Below are 13,367 nucleotides of genomic sequence, written 5' to 3'. Positions count from 1 at the left end.
GCCTTCAGTGAAAAGAATATAGCAAAGGTGGCAGGGGCTGTGCTATTGCATATACATTATTATGTTAACATGGCCCCCATCATCTTTTTTCCTTTGAAAAGAATTATTACATGTACTTATTTACGCATAACTCAGGTGTCAGTCTTGGCAGTAAGTGCCCCCACCTGCCCTATCTCTATCTCCTTCTCTATCTCTCTCTCACACACACACACACACATACACACACACACACACCTCTATCTCTATCTATCTATCTATCTATCTATCTATCTATCTATCTATCATCTATCTATCTACTTATCTATCATCACCATCTATCTTTCTGTGTGTCCCTCTCTCCCTTCTCCATCTTTAAGAAGACAGGGGAATTGATTAAAATCTCACATGACAAGAAACTGGGTTTATCCTTACACAACCTGCAAAGACTTGGAGACAATCTTGACTTCCTAGTGAGAGGCAAGGAACAAATGCTTCAGGCCACTAAATCTGTGGTGATATTGTCACATAACACTTGATTATTAATATGAGGTATGTGCCAAAGAGACATTCATAGAGCACAGTGCTAGCTGACCATGGAGAGGCACAATATATTCTTTTTGTTTTAAAAGATAAACGTGGAGGACAAACAACAAATTGTCAAGAAGGGAAAGCATGAGAAAGTTTGTTAAGAACAACTGTCACATCGCCTCCCTCTGCTTTATGGCTTACTAAAAATTTATAAGATAAATCTCAGATGTGCACAGTCTGCCCAGATCATCACTGATTTTATTCTTTGTCATATTAATCTTGTCACTCATTCTAAAACAAACCTTTTGGAGTTTGTTTTTCTTTATTATTCTCTTTTTAGTTAGCATAGAAACTAATGGGTTTCATGATGACATTTTATACAAATATAGCATTGCATCTTGCTCTGGTTCTTACTGCCCCAGCCTCTGCCCTCCTACACCATCTCCCTCTACCCAATCCCCCTCCCCTCTCTCATATGTGAAATAGAAACCCTGCATGTGAAACAAAACATGATATTTTGTCACTCTCCCTTCTTGTCTTCCCACTTAATAAACTGCTCATGATTTCACTGAGCACAGATACACTATACAAGGAAACAAACAATACCTGTTTCATCTCACTTAATGTGACAATTTCCGGTTGTATCCATTTTCCCGCAAATGACATAACCTCATTCTTCTTTATGGTCAAGTAAAATTCCACTGGGGATTTTCTATACTTGTTGATCTGATTATGGACAACTAGGCTGGCTCCATGTCTTGATTATGGTAAATAACGTGACAATAAATGTGGGTGGTTGGATAGCTCCATATGATGCTGGGTTCAATTTCTTTTGGTTTGCAGCCTGGGAAGACTGAGTCGTATGTTTTACATTTAGCTCCCTGCAGAAACCCCCACACTGGCTTCCATGGGGTGTCACACCAATTTGCACTGCTATCAGCATTTATAGGTTCCTCTTTTCCCACAAACCCACTCTGTGATATTTTGAGTGGGGCGACGTATTTTAAATGAGAACCTCTCCACAATAGACTCACTACCTTGAACACTCAGTCCCTGGTTGGTGGCACTATTTGGAGAGATTGTAGAACCTTAAGGATGTGCAGCTTTGCCAGAGGATGCACACCAGGTAAGGGTCATTCCCTCCACTTCTAGTTTACTTTCTCAGCTTCCTGTGTGACAAAATGTGGCCATCTTGCTTCCTGCTCCTGCCACCATGCTGGCCACTTGCTACCATGATGGACTCATATCCCTCTGGAACTCCAAGCCAAACTAAACTTTTCCTTCTGTATATTACCCTCAGTTGTGGTGTTTATCACAGCAACAGAAACATAATTTGGGAGATTAGTAGTTACGTTTTGAGCAGAATTTCTTGGAATAGTTGTTAGAAAGACAAGATGGTTTCTGGTTTCTCAGGCGCTAGCAATCTTCTATTTCTTAATCTGAGTGCTGTTTTTCCCCTATGGGTATTTTCTTCACCTTGATGATTTGTTGTGTGGAGAGTATGGTGCACACTAATTTAAATGCTCATTTCAAAAGCAACCGCATTTATCATGTCTCTTCCTGTATGCCTGCTGCTGAAACAAAGACAACTTGCTGTTAGCCACACCACATCTCCATACCCTACTGCTACACAGACTATGTTCAACCATGGAGGCCATACGGGAACTGCATACACTTCCCAGCTTCCCTTGCAGCATTCCTGGCTAAGGCGGAATGACAATTGTCATTTTTGCGCCAAGCAAAAAAATCAGAATACTGTTCACACTGTCTTCTCCTTCGAAGAAGCTGGATGCTGGAGTAGGAACTGGGAGATGCAAAGTCCCAAGAGAGAGGCAATCACAAGGATGGCTTTGAGGGGAGCTCTCCACACACCAAGCATGCTGCAGTTATATGAATAAACATGTTTTGCTATTTGGCAGCCACTGGCTTAGGTGTTCTATTGAGTCCCTGTGCCTTGATCCACCCAAATTTACTTACCAAATAGTTTTTCAAAGGAAAGTAAAAATTTCCCATTTTGCTCTTCCCTCTTTCCTCTCCCCCACCCTTCTTTCTCCTCCTCTGTCCTTTCTTCCTTCCTCCTTTTCTCTTTCTACGCTTCCTTCTTATTCCCTTTCTTCTTCATTTTGATTAGTTTTACCATCAATTTGCTTTTTTTTCACACCCGACTTATAATGTGGCTTACAAACTCTGCACCCACTTTCTTTTTTTTGTTTTTTTTTTTTGTTTTTTTTTTTCAGTGATTAATTAACAGGAGATTTATTCATGCAAGAATAGAGTCATCCTTGCCAAACTTAGTAGGAGATGTTAAATTTTCTGTCCAATTTTCCTTCCTGGATAAGTCTTTCCTTTCTGTCCCTGTCCGTTTTGAAAACATAATACCAGAAGATGAGGGGCCCAAACCCTGCCAGGGCTCCTAAAAGTGAGTTCTTGGGAGTGGGTCTGAAATTAGGATATATATTTGCTGATCTTGCATAGGTCCAACGAATCAAGGCAGGATCCTCGATGTGCGATTGGCGTTTGGGGTCGTTGTACTGAAGCAGATACTCCCGTTTAAGCCGGGCCCTTATGCTCAAGCGCTCGACCTGCGCCTTTCGGGTCTCCGGAGACGCGTCATACTCGGCAGGGTCGAGGGTACTGGGGAGAGGGGCCAAGCGAGCAGGCTTATACTTGGACCCCGACATCTTGGTTCCCCGCACCCACTTTCATTTCGTACTTCAGTAACTTAGTTTTTATTTCAGCAGTACTACTTGGATGGTTTTTTAAAAAGGCTTTGTCAGTTTGTTCATTGTTTGTTTGTTTTCATTCTTAGAAGATATTTACACATAATCTTATCTTTCTTTTTTTCCTTAGACACTGTAGGAAAACATTATTGCATTAGTCAGTGTTATGTGGTTCTAATATCTTAACACTATGTTGTCAGTTGTTATTGCTGCTTTTGACTCATAGTGAGGAATTTCTTCTTGTGCTCAGTCAACATTACAATCAACAAACACTTTCCCTAGAAAATTCTCTGTAAAGCTTCTGAACTACTGAGATGCAGAGAGATTGTGCTTTGCCTCTGAGAGGCTTCTGGAGGGTTCCCAGTTCTGTGGCTTTCAATGGATCCATCAGATCAAGCATTGTTGACCATCAGGTGCCTGTGGCCTACCTAATTAAAGAGGGGATAACTTGTGCTTGTCACAGTCTGGGGATGTCTACCTCCTGCTCTGCTCAGCACCCAACAATCAAAACTAATAACAGCACCAAAAAGACAACAAAACAAATCTTGTGTTCCCCGGGGAAAACTGTTTCACTCCCCCAATGGGTTGACTTTTGAGAATTCTGCTCTGTGGCAGAAACATCTTCCTTGGTCTCCCCACTGGGGAAGCCATGCTGCTTTCTCATGTTTAACACCTTGTCTTTCTGCCCAATGCAAGTTTGTCTAGCTGTCAACATCTTTAAGGCCAAAGTTGCTTCTGGCTCTGCTTTCTTCTGGCATCTCCAGATGAAGGAGTCCTGGCCTCTGGTGATTTTGTTACTTCGATGCTGCTGGACATAACTTTACTGAATGTATTCCCCAGAACCTTTATGTTCTTGAAGGAAAACCATTCCTCCGACAATACCCTCTGCCATCGTACTGGAATGGCTAATGCTAATTCCTGGGTAGAAGGTAGAGCAAGAGAAACAGAGAAAGAACCTCAAATATGGATCTGAAATGCAAACTTCTAAACCTTCATAGAATGGAGGAGTTGGGGACCTTGAAGATGGAGAAGATAAAAGATTCTAATTAGGGAAGGGGCTGTAGGTGAGTAACAGAGCAAGTTCATGGAGGTAAGTGGGACTTTCAAGCCCCCACATTCATGAAAACAACGTTTGACTAGCAGTCAGAAATTGGAAGATGACCATGAGCTGGAGGGAGCAAGCAATGCAGTAGGACTCTCAAACAAGAATAGAACAGAACAGATTGTGAAGACAATAGCCTAAAACGTGGAAATAAATACAGGGGTTACACAAAGCAAACAAATGGCAAACAGAGAAATGAGGGTCATGTCTTACATTAAATGCGAGGAGGATGGATTACCCCATTAAGTAACTGAGATTGTCATTTTGAGTTACAAAAAATAAAAATAAAAAACAAAGACCAGATACACCTTGTTTACAAGGAACACTCTTAAAACTGGAAAAGAAACATTGCAAACAGAGGGATGGGCAAAGAGATGTCAGGAGATCCCAAACAAAAGGAAAGCAGAAATAACAATATTAATGTCACATGGGCTAGAACTTCAGGTTACAGGCACCAAACAGAATAAAGAGGAACACTGTGTAACAATAAAAGACAGTTTGTGGTGGAGATGCACTGGCCATAAACTTGCATGTCCTGGAGACACACAGCACCTAAGCGTGTGATATTAATTATTAGACATTAGAAGATGCTTTCATTTTAAAACAGCCATCTCAAAAGACTGGTATACTTCCTTCAGAGGCTGGTAGCTTGGGATATTAAAAAAAGAGAGACTCTTTTTTTTTTAACAGAAAACTCAGACAATACAGGAAAATGTCTGTTCCTCTTTATGGTCCTGGTCCTTTACAGTAACACTGGGCACAAAGTAAACATTACAAATTTGAGGAGGTATTTTAGGCTACATCTGTGAGCATAATCCAATAAAATTAGAGGTAGAAAAAAAAGATAGAAAGAACATTAGTTCTTTGAAAGTAAGAAAGTAAGAGACAGTCACCAAACTGACTGATACACGGTAGAAAATCAAAAGGAGACCGGAAGTCAAAACTGAGCATCAGCTGATCTGGGTAAAAGATCAGTAGTAGCAAATCCAGAGCAGTAGACAGAAGCTAGGAACACCAAGTGTTCTTTATATCCAGGATAAAAATTTAGAGCTGATTTAATTGTAAATTTGAAAGATAACAAATAAATTAATAAGGTTTTCTGGAGTAAAGAGAAACGAAGACAAGCAAGCTTTGGGTAAATCTAATTAGGAAAACAGGAAAACCTGCATGCAAACTCAAAGTTAGACTCCAGGACCAGAGTGGAAGTGAACACCATGTTTCAATCAAACCGGAAGATTTCTAGATTAGCTATAGTGAAACAAACAAACAAATAAAGTAAAATCACGACATCACTCCCCTCAAGACCCCTGCAAAGCCCTAGAGAGTAGAAGGAACTTTGAAGGTTCTCAAAGGCTTCACCATGTGACAGGGCTGAGAGTTGTGAGTCATTGTAAAGGACCCAAGCTTTTCAAGACACTGTAAGAATGAGCTGAGAAGGTAGGTGAGAAGGTTAGAGGACAACATAATATGCCAAGGGTTTTTTAAGTCAATAAAATGCTCATAAAGGGGCCAGGGAGATGCTCAATGGGTAATGTGTTTGCTCTGCAAGACTAAGGGTCAGAGTTCAATGCCAAGAACTTATGTTAAAAAGTGGGGAGGAAGAAGGATAGGCAGTGAAGAGCACTGGCTGCTTCTCCTGCAGACTTGAGTTCAGTTCCCAGCACTCACATGGTTCACAAACACAAATGTTGGTAAAACACTGAAACCCATTTTATATTTATTAAAAAACAGCAAAAAGAAAAAAAACCCTCATAGCTAAGTGTGGTGGCACATACACATAAAATCTCAGAGTTGGAGAGGCAGAGACAAGTGGATCACTGTGACCTACTGGGCAGGTTTTAGCATGGGTGGAGGGTGGAGGCAGAGATACAGAGATAGATAGATAGACAGAGACAGGAGAAAGAGAAAGGTAGCAGATAGTACCTGAGAATGTCCTCTGATCACCACATGCACACACACACGTACACACACATACACACACTATCCACATGTGCACTTAAAATATTCAATTATTCTCAGATCAAACATAGGACTAGGGATGATTTTAACTGAAAGTATAATGTCTGTCTGTCTGTCTGTTGCTGTACTTTTCTGTATGTCTCTGACTCTGTACTTCTCTTGTCTCTCTGTCTCTTGTCTCTCTCTGTTTCTTCCCCTCCTCTCTCCCTTATGTCACAGGTAGTAGTAGATGGCTGAGCTATTAGCATGCCAGGCATCTTTCTGTTAGAACAGATACCTACGATAAATCAAATTAAAGAGCAGAAAGGTTTATTTCAGTTCACAGGTATGGAGGTTTCAAATCCTTCATTTTTCCACGCTGATTTGGCCTGTACTTGGCAGCACACAGTGGCAGGGAAAGTGGTATGGTAAAGCCGTTGTCCTCTTGGTAGCTGGGAAAGCGGGCAGGGGTGGGAGAAGAGCTGGAATTTCAATAAGCCTTTCCTAGAATATGGGCCCAATGGCCCAACTTTTTAAAATTAGGTTCCACATTCTAAAGGTCTCACAATCTCCCAGGAGTGACACTAGATAGGAACTATGACCTCAATACATGGGCTTCTGGGTCAGGGAGGACATTCAAAATCCATAGCCATAGACAGTGAATGCTACAGCTTTTCTTGCCTCATGTGCCATAAATATAAGCAAGAAACTGTGAAATAGTCAGTTACGGATGATTCCAGCAATGAGCAACCAGGCAAGACTGAGGTGTGGTGCTTACAGACCTGGAGTCCAAATCAATTCAAGGATGTGAGGCCTTGAACAGCTGCCCTTTAAATGCTTAGTTATGGAGCAAGCACCGACAGAAAGGAGGAGAGGGGAGGCTGGGAAGACCTTCACATTCTGACAACAAACTTGGGGTTTCCAGAAGAGCTCTAAGACTCTGGTGTCTTCAACTGTGTTTGAGCTCTGAAAATGACCAATTCTTCCAGGGTACAAGTGGTTGGGTTTGTCTGGCTAATCTAGGCAGTTAACAGAGGACGTTGGATTACGGGAATAGGAACTGTATTGCAAACTTATTCTGCAGTAGACCCTTTTTTAGGTAAATAAAAGTCACTTGGCTCTCCCTGGCTGTATTACACATAGTTTCCTTGGATTTTTCTAGTACTAAATCCTTGGAAATAAATATAACTGGCTTAGAAAAATAAAATATGGCTCTCATTCTGCCCATTCCTTTGCTATTGTGGGTTTGTCCATGTTAAGACACTTTTGTAAACAACTCCCATGGCAAATGAAATTGGAAATATAAATAAAAGGGGTCCTAGCCTCTAGGCTGGCATCAGAATCAGCCTACAAAACTTATCGTATTCCAAATTTTAAAATTAACATGACGGGGTTGGGCTTCAACATAAAGCTGGAAACCAAGCAGACAGAATATACTAGAAGTGTAGGAATGAAGTAGAAACATAAATGTTGTATTTGCAAATATCTTGGAAGCTGTAAAACATTACCTACTGCATAAAAATAGGTACAAAGATTTATCTCAGAAAGTTGACATTCTGATATGCAGATAACTTTCACAATAAAACTCAACATCCTATTTTATGAGATTTTACACACACACACACTAACCTTTATAAAAATTATTCATGTTTAAAGTGAAGAGCCATGGTAAAGCATGCGTTTTAATTGACAGAAAGAAAAAGGAATGGTTGTCACTATGAAGCAATCTGGAGAGCCAGGCTGTTGTAATCCCTTTGGAGGGTGAGATAAACACACTGAAATAGCCAGTAGCTGGAATAAGCCACTCCCAAGCACTGAAAAGAGAAAGCAAATGAAGAAGCATTTTATAGAGGAATAAAATATGCAAATATGGATGACAGACTAGACTCTAGAAGCAAAGTCTCCTCGATACGCAGCCGGCCATAGAGCAAGGGTACCTTTATAAAACGCGACTATCGTGTGGGAAGAAGAGTGATCGTGTTTTTCCATTTTATAGGCAGGATGTTTTCTAGACTTAAATTTAGAATTTTTTCTATTAATATAATATCAGTAGAAAAATTGTTCCAAAAATAATTTGAGAAACCTGGTGTAGAAGAGGACTTTGAAGCCAATAAGAAAAAGGCAACTTCCTAAAAACATAAGTCTGTGTGTTGGAGGTGCTGAAAATGTCCTAAAACTGATTCTTGTGGCAGTTGCATAACTCTAGGGACATGCTAAATCCATTCAAGTAAATGTTTTAAGTTAGTGGTACATGGATGTGATGCACCTGAATAAACACACATACGCAGGCATTGATATATACACATAGGCACACACATAATTATATTCATTCTAAGATTTTGTTGTCTTTTCAAATATTTAATTGACAAATAAAATCATACATAGTTGAAGTGTACTGTGTGAGATTTGATATGTGTATGTTGTTTTCTTAACTAATGAAAACTTCAGAAGCACCACAGTTACCATTTTTGTGTAAGTGGTTATGGAAGACATAACAACCTTTCTCTTAATAACAGTAACCATGTCCATAGCTCCTGTGTATGTAGCAGCCCCCAAGAACTTGTTTGTCTTGTCACTGAAAGTTCATAGTCTTTAACCAACACCTATTTTGTTCTGTGGTCAGAAGCAAAGACTGGTCTGTGAGAATTTAAGAGAATGTATATTTAGAAATTTCCAGAGACTGATTTCCAGTCTGCTGTGGGGGAAGCAGACAGTTATCAGTTGGGGTCCAGCAGCTAAGCAGATCTTTGGGCTCATTTTCACCTTACCTTACCTGCTTTGCCCGAATATCCATCCTGAACCGCACACTGCTCCATTCCTCAGACTTCTCCTTTCCACCAGTGTATTCCCATTTATCTCATCTCTGAGTTGTCCATAATATTGAATTATGTTGTGCTATTTGTTATGTGTTTTCTGTGTGTGTGTTTGTTTGTTTTTTGAGACAAGGTTCCTCTGTATGTAGTTCTGGCTGGCCTGAAACTTGCTCAGTAGACTAGGCTGGCCTTGAACTCAAAGATCCACCTGCCTCTGCCACCCGATTGCTAGGATTAAAAATGTGTGTGTCACCACAGCCCAGCATTGCTACATGTTTTTTAAGTTCTTGATTTCTTAGATAAAAACATTTGAGTGGAAAAAATCTATGTTTCCTAGGCAACAACTCTCTCTCTCTCTCTCTCTCTCTCTCTCTCTCTCTCTCTTTCTCTCTCTCTCTCTCTCTCTCTCTCTCATGTGTGTGTGTGTGTGTGTATGTGAAGTTCTTTTTAAGTGCCTTGCACTTTGATTGTCTGTAATTCATACACCAGCTATGTTAGCTGAGGCAATCCACGAGGTAACTAAAACGGACAGGTCGTTCTCTTGATTTAAAAGATGCCAAAATTATTTCTGGGTCTCAGACACTTGTGAAGAATCATGAATATTTAAGCTTCAGCTGCATGCAACTCACTTCACATTAGACTCAAACTTCACAGACACAAACCATCCTTAAACAGGACCATTCTTTTAAAATCCAGAGTCTAAGCTTGGAAAATAATTTAAACCACACTTGTGAGGTCAAAGGGACTCAGTGTCATAGTCACTGAGTGGTGACTTGTTTCATAAACCTTTGCCATGTAAATAAAGTCACCCAGTTTCCTGGAATACATAGTTGATCCCCCTGTCTTAGAAGATTGTGGTAAATTTGCTGGAAGAAGACTCTGAAACCTCTTTCCTCCTCCTCCATCCAGAACAAACTGGCTCCAGAAGAAGCAATCCCAAACTCCATCATTTCGTTAAAGCCTTCTCTTTTTAAATTTTTTTTTCAGGCATGAGCTCATCACTTTCAGTTACTAGCAATAAGTGATTTGTAAGGAGCAAGTTACATCAGTCGGTATAAATAACCACCAACGGCTGCGTCTGACTTCCTTGAAATGTTGACTCACATGCTGGATCTGAGTGTCTGAGTAGCAAGGCATCTGGATCTGAGCATCTAGGTAGCAAGGCTGCAATCTCTCAGTCCTTCGTTGCCAACTAAGTTAAAGGAAGGCCACAGATCATGCCAAGGCATAAAGTACCACATTCCACAAATGCAGACACTTTAGATAGGAAAAACAGAAGATGGGTGGACAATGTTCCTGGGTTCACTCAGACCACATAGATATTTTTTTCCTTACAAATAAGAACCCTTTTCTTTTGGTAAAATGCTTCATTGCCGTTTCCTCACAGGATGCTCTTAAGGATCCCAGACTTAAACGGGAGACTTTGCTGTCATCAGCTACTCTGGGACCAGAGCATAGCTCCTGACACTGACCCATGCTTTACTTCACCACTGCTCAAGAATGAAAGGGCGAGCATCTTTGTTTGCAACCACAGCTGGTACTGGAGGGTAAGAAGACTAGAATATGGCTTTTGGATTTCCTATTATCATCTAGTGAGCCTCAAATTTTAATTATGTCAAAAAATATTTTTTAAAGGAATAGAGTTTGGGTTTTAGAAACAGAACCCCCCTGAGTCGATAACAATCTCCAACATTGACTCATTCAGCTCTTGGCAGGATTTCTCCAACACAGGCAAGACAGCAGCATCTGGACCCAAAGTATCCTCCTCATATAGGAACTGAGATTGTCTAAGATATCTCTCTCATCTACCAACTGCTCCAAAGAACCAAATCAATGTTACATAGGCCCACCACACATCCAAGTAGGATGTGAAGTTATCTCCACCGGATGAATACAGAATTCCTGATTCTAGAGTGATATCTGTCACCCTATGGTCAACTGAATAACTGATACTAATCTTTACCTTAATTTTAGTTCATGGTCCCATGACTGTATCACCTTGCAATTCTCCAAATAAAGTTGGGATACATTTTTCCAGGGGTACTAACCATCCAAGTTTGCTTGAAGCTGACAGATTTCCCACAATGTGAATTTCCTAAGACCTAGAATGTCCCTAGAAAGCTGAGATGGCTTTGTCAGTATGGAAGGCTCTTCTGGGTTTATCTCTAGGCTCAGTCATGTAACTTGTGTTAGCCACTGAGATTTTAGCAGATATGGTACAAGTCAAGTTTGAAGCATGCTTGTATGCTGATGTTTGAGGCCTTGCATCTCTGTCATTTCTCTGTAAAGTTTCCTTCCGTTGAGTAACTGCTGTTCCTTATTCTAGGGCCTGAAAATACATATGAAAAGGACCTAGTATAACCTGCAATTAGAAGCCAAATCCAGGGAGAACAATCTAGATACATCTGAGATAATCAACTCCCAACAGACCCACTGACATGTGAACAAGCATGAATGGTGGTTGTTTCAAGACACTGACTATTGGAGTGGTTTGTTAAACAGTAATAGCTAACTGATATCCATTATGTCTTTCCTTCCTAAGATCAGCTAGTGTTCTCTATCCTCAGCAGTAAGTCTTTTTATGTTCTATTCTTCAGGGAGGCTGAGTATACTCTTCTTTGGTAGCAAACCTTTGTCATCAATTTAAAATACACTGTACAGAAGGAAAAAATGGAAACTCTGTGGTTTCTTGCTTTAAGAAATGAAAGAACAGGCATACTTCAGAAGTGTGGTGCCTTCAAAGTCACTTATTAGAGATATAATATCTCCTTCTCAAAGAACTATTCTAGAAACAACCAAGTTAAGGGAACAATCTTATGCTTCCCCAAAGCATAGAGGCTTCAGGATACATGCAACCCTGTTGCACAGCCCCCAATGCCCACCCTCATAACTTTCTAAAATGAATAAGAAGTCTAAAGGTATGAGACATTCCTTACAACTACAGAGATCCCTCTGGATTCTTGAGCATATTGAAAGCTGAGGCGCAGTTGCTTGAGAACCTTTCCTATGAGGGAGGAAGGAACGTGAGACTGGATGACGCAGAAGAAGAGATAGTGAGAGGCTAGACAGCAAGATGCTGAGGACACATGGCTGATAAACCAAACCAGGGCCTTTGTCTTTGAAGGTGTGCATGTGCGTGTGCGTGTGCGTGTGCGTGTAGAGGATTAATTTGGTGTCACAGAAAATTGTTAACATTGGCTTTGTTTCTGGGGTATTGGAGGCTTCACAAAGAGAAGACAATCTGTAAAAGCTCAGCTGAACTGTGCAAAGAAACACAAATTATAGGACTTTATGGGATCTGGTCACCATTCATTCGTGAAAGCTTCCCAACACAATAACAATTATCCATATTGTTAAATATGTAAATGCAGCCAGATTAACTGCGTTGTAAATTTTAATTAATGGCAGCACAAAACTTGGCGTGTCCTCAGTCATCACAGTTGGCTGTCCCTGAAGTGTTGTCAAAGGCTCCCAACTTCGAGGAGCTTCAGAGAGCATTGACAATGATGGAGAGGAGCTGAGATGCCTCAGAATGCCTTTTCACTGTGTGAGGTCACCATAGTCCTGTGTCTGTCCACTTCCCAGCGTTTTAAAGGCCACACCCGCACTAGCTAAAACACACTTCTTACTCTTTTCAACTTTCTCCTAATTAGCTATATAGCTCTCTATTGTGCATCAATATACCAACCAGATGGCTTATATTCATCTTATTTACACTATTTTCCCTAGCCAAACAGCTTTAATCCAACAATATAAACCAACCCATGTAAACTTGTTGCTCTTGAGACCTACAGCAGCCTCCTCTCTTCCTTCTCCTCCCAGTTGGGTCACCTTGTGGTCCTCCATCCATCTGTCCAGTCTCTTCCTCCGTAGACTCTTTCATCCTTCTCCAGGGTTGTCTCTTCTTTCCACAGAAAACTTTGTGGGTGGTCCTCCTAGCTAGGCTCAGCATCCTGTCTACCCTAGGACATTTCCTCATCTTGATATGGTCCATTCCAAAGGCCATTTCCCGAATCATCCACATGTGTAGATGATGTGATCTAGCAGATAGGTCATTCTGGAACTCAAAATGTCTGATTGGTTCTTCACTTACACGTTTTCTGCCCCTGCCCTTATGATGACCTTCTCCACAAGTTAACCACACCCGCTGAGGGGCTAAGCTGGGCATAGTGTTTTGCTTGGCTACAGACAACACTAAGGAGATGTTGTCCCTCAACTGGGGGTGAAATATTTACCTTGGAAAGAGGAAGTTGAAAGTAGGGGGGGCTCAGAAAAGGATTAACAAGA

The 13,367-nt window shown here is 40.8% G+C and overlaps 1 pseudogene; it reads right to left on the bottom strand.

The window, feature by feature from the left end:
• Positions 1-2,744: 2,744 nt before the first annotated feature.
• Positions 2,745-3,188, bottom strand: LOC114634590 (annotated as a pseudogene).
• Between the last annotated feature and the right edge of the window lie 10,179 nt (positions 3,189-13,367).

The sequence above is a fragment of the Grammomys surdaster genome, unplaced genomic scaffold (genome assembly GCF_004785775.1).
Source record: "Grammomys surdaster isolate TR1022 unplaced genomic scaffold, NIH_TR_1.0 1019, whole genome shotgun sequence".
Taxonomy (NCBI): domain Eukaryota; kingdom Metazoa; phylum Chordata; class Mammalia; order Rodentia; family Muridae; genus Grammomys; species Grammomys surdaster.
This window is presented reverse-complemented; position numbering and strand designations above follow the sequence as displayed.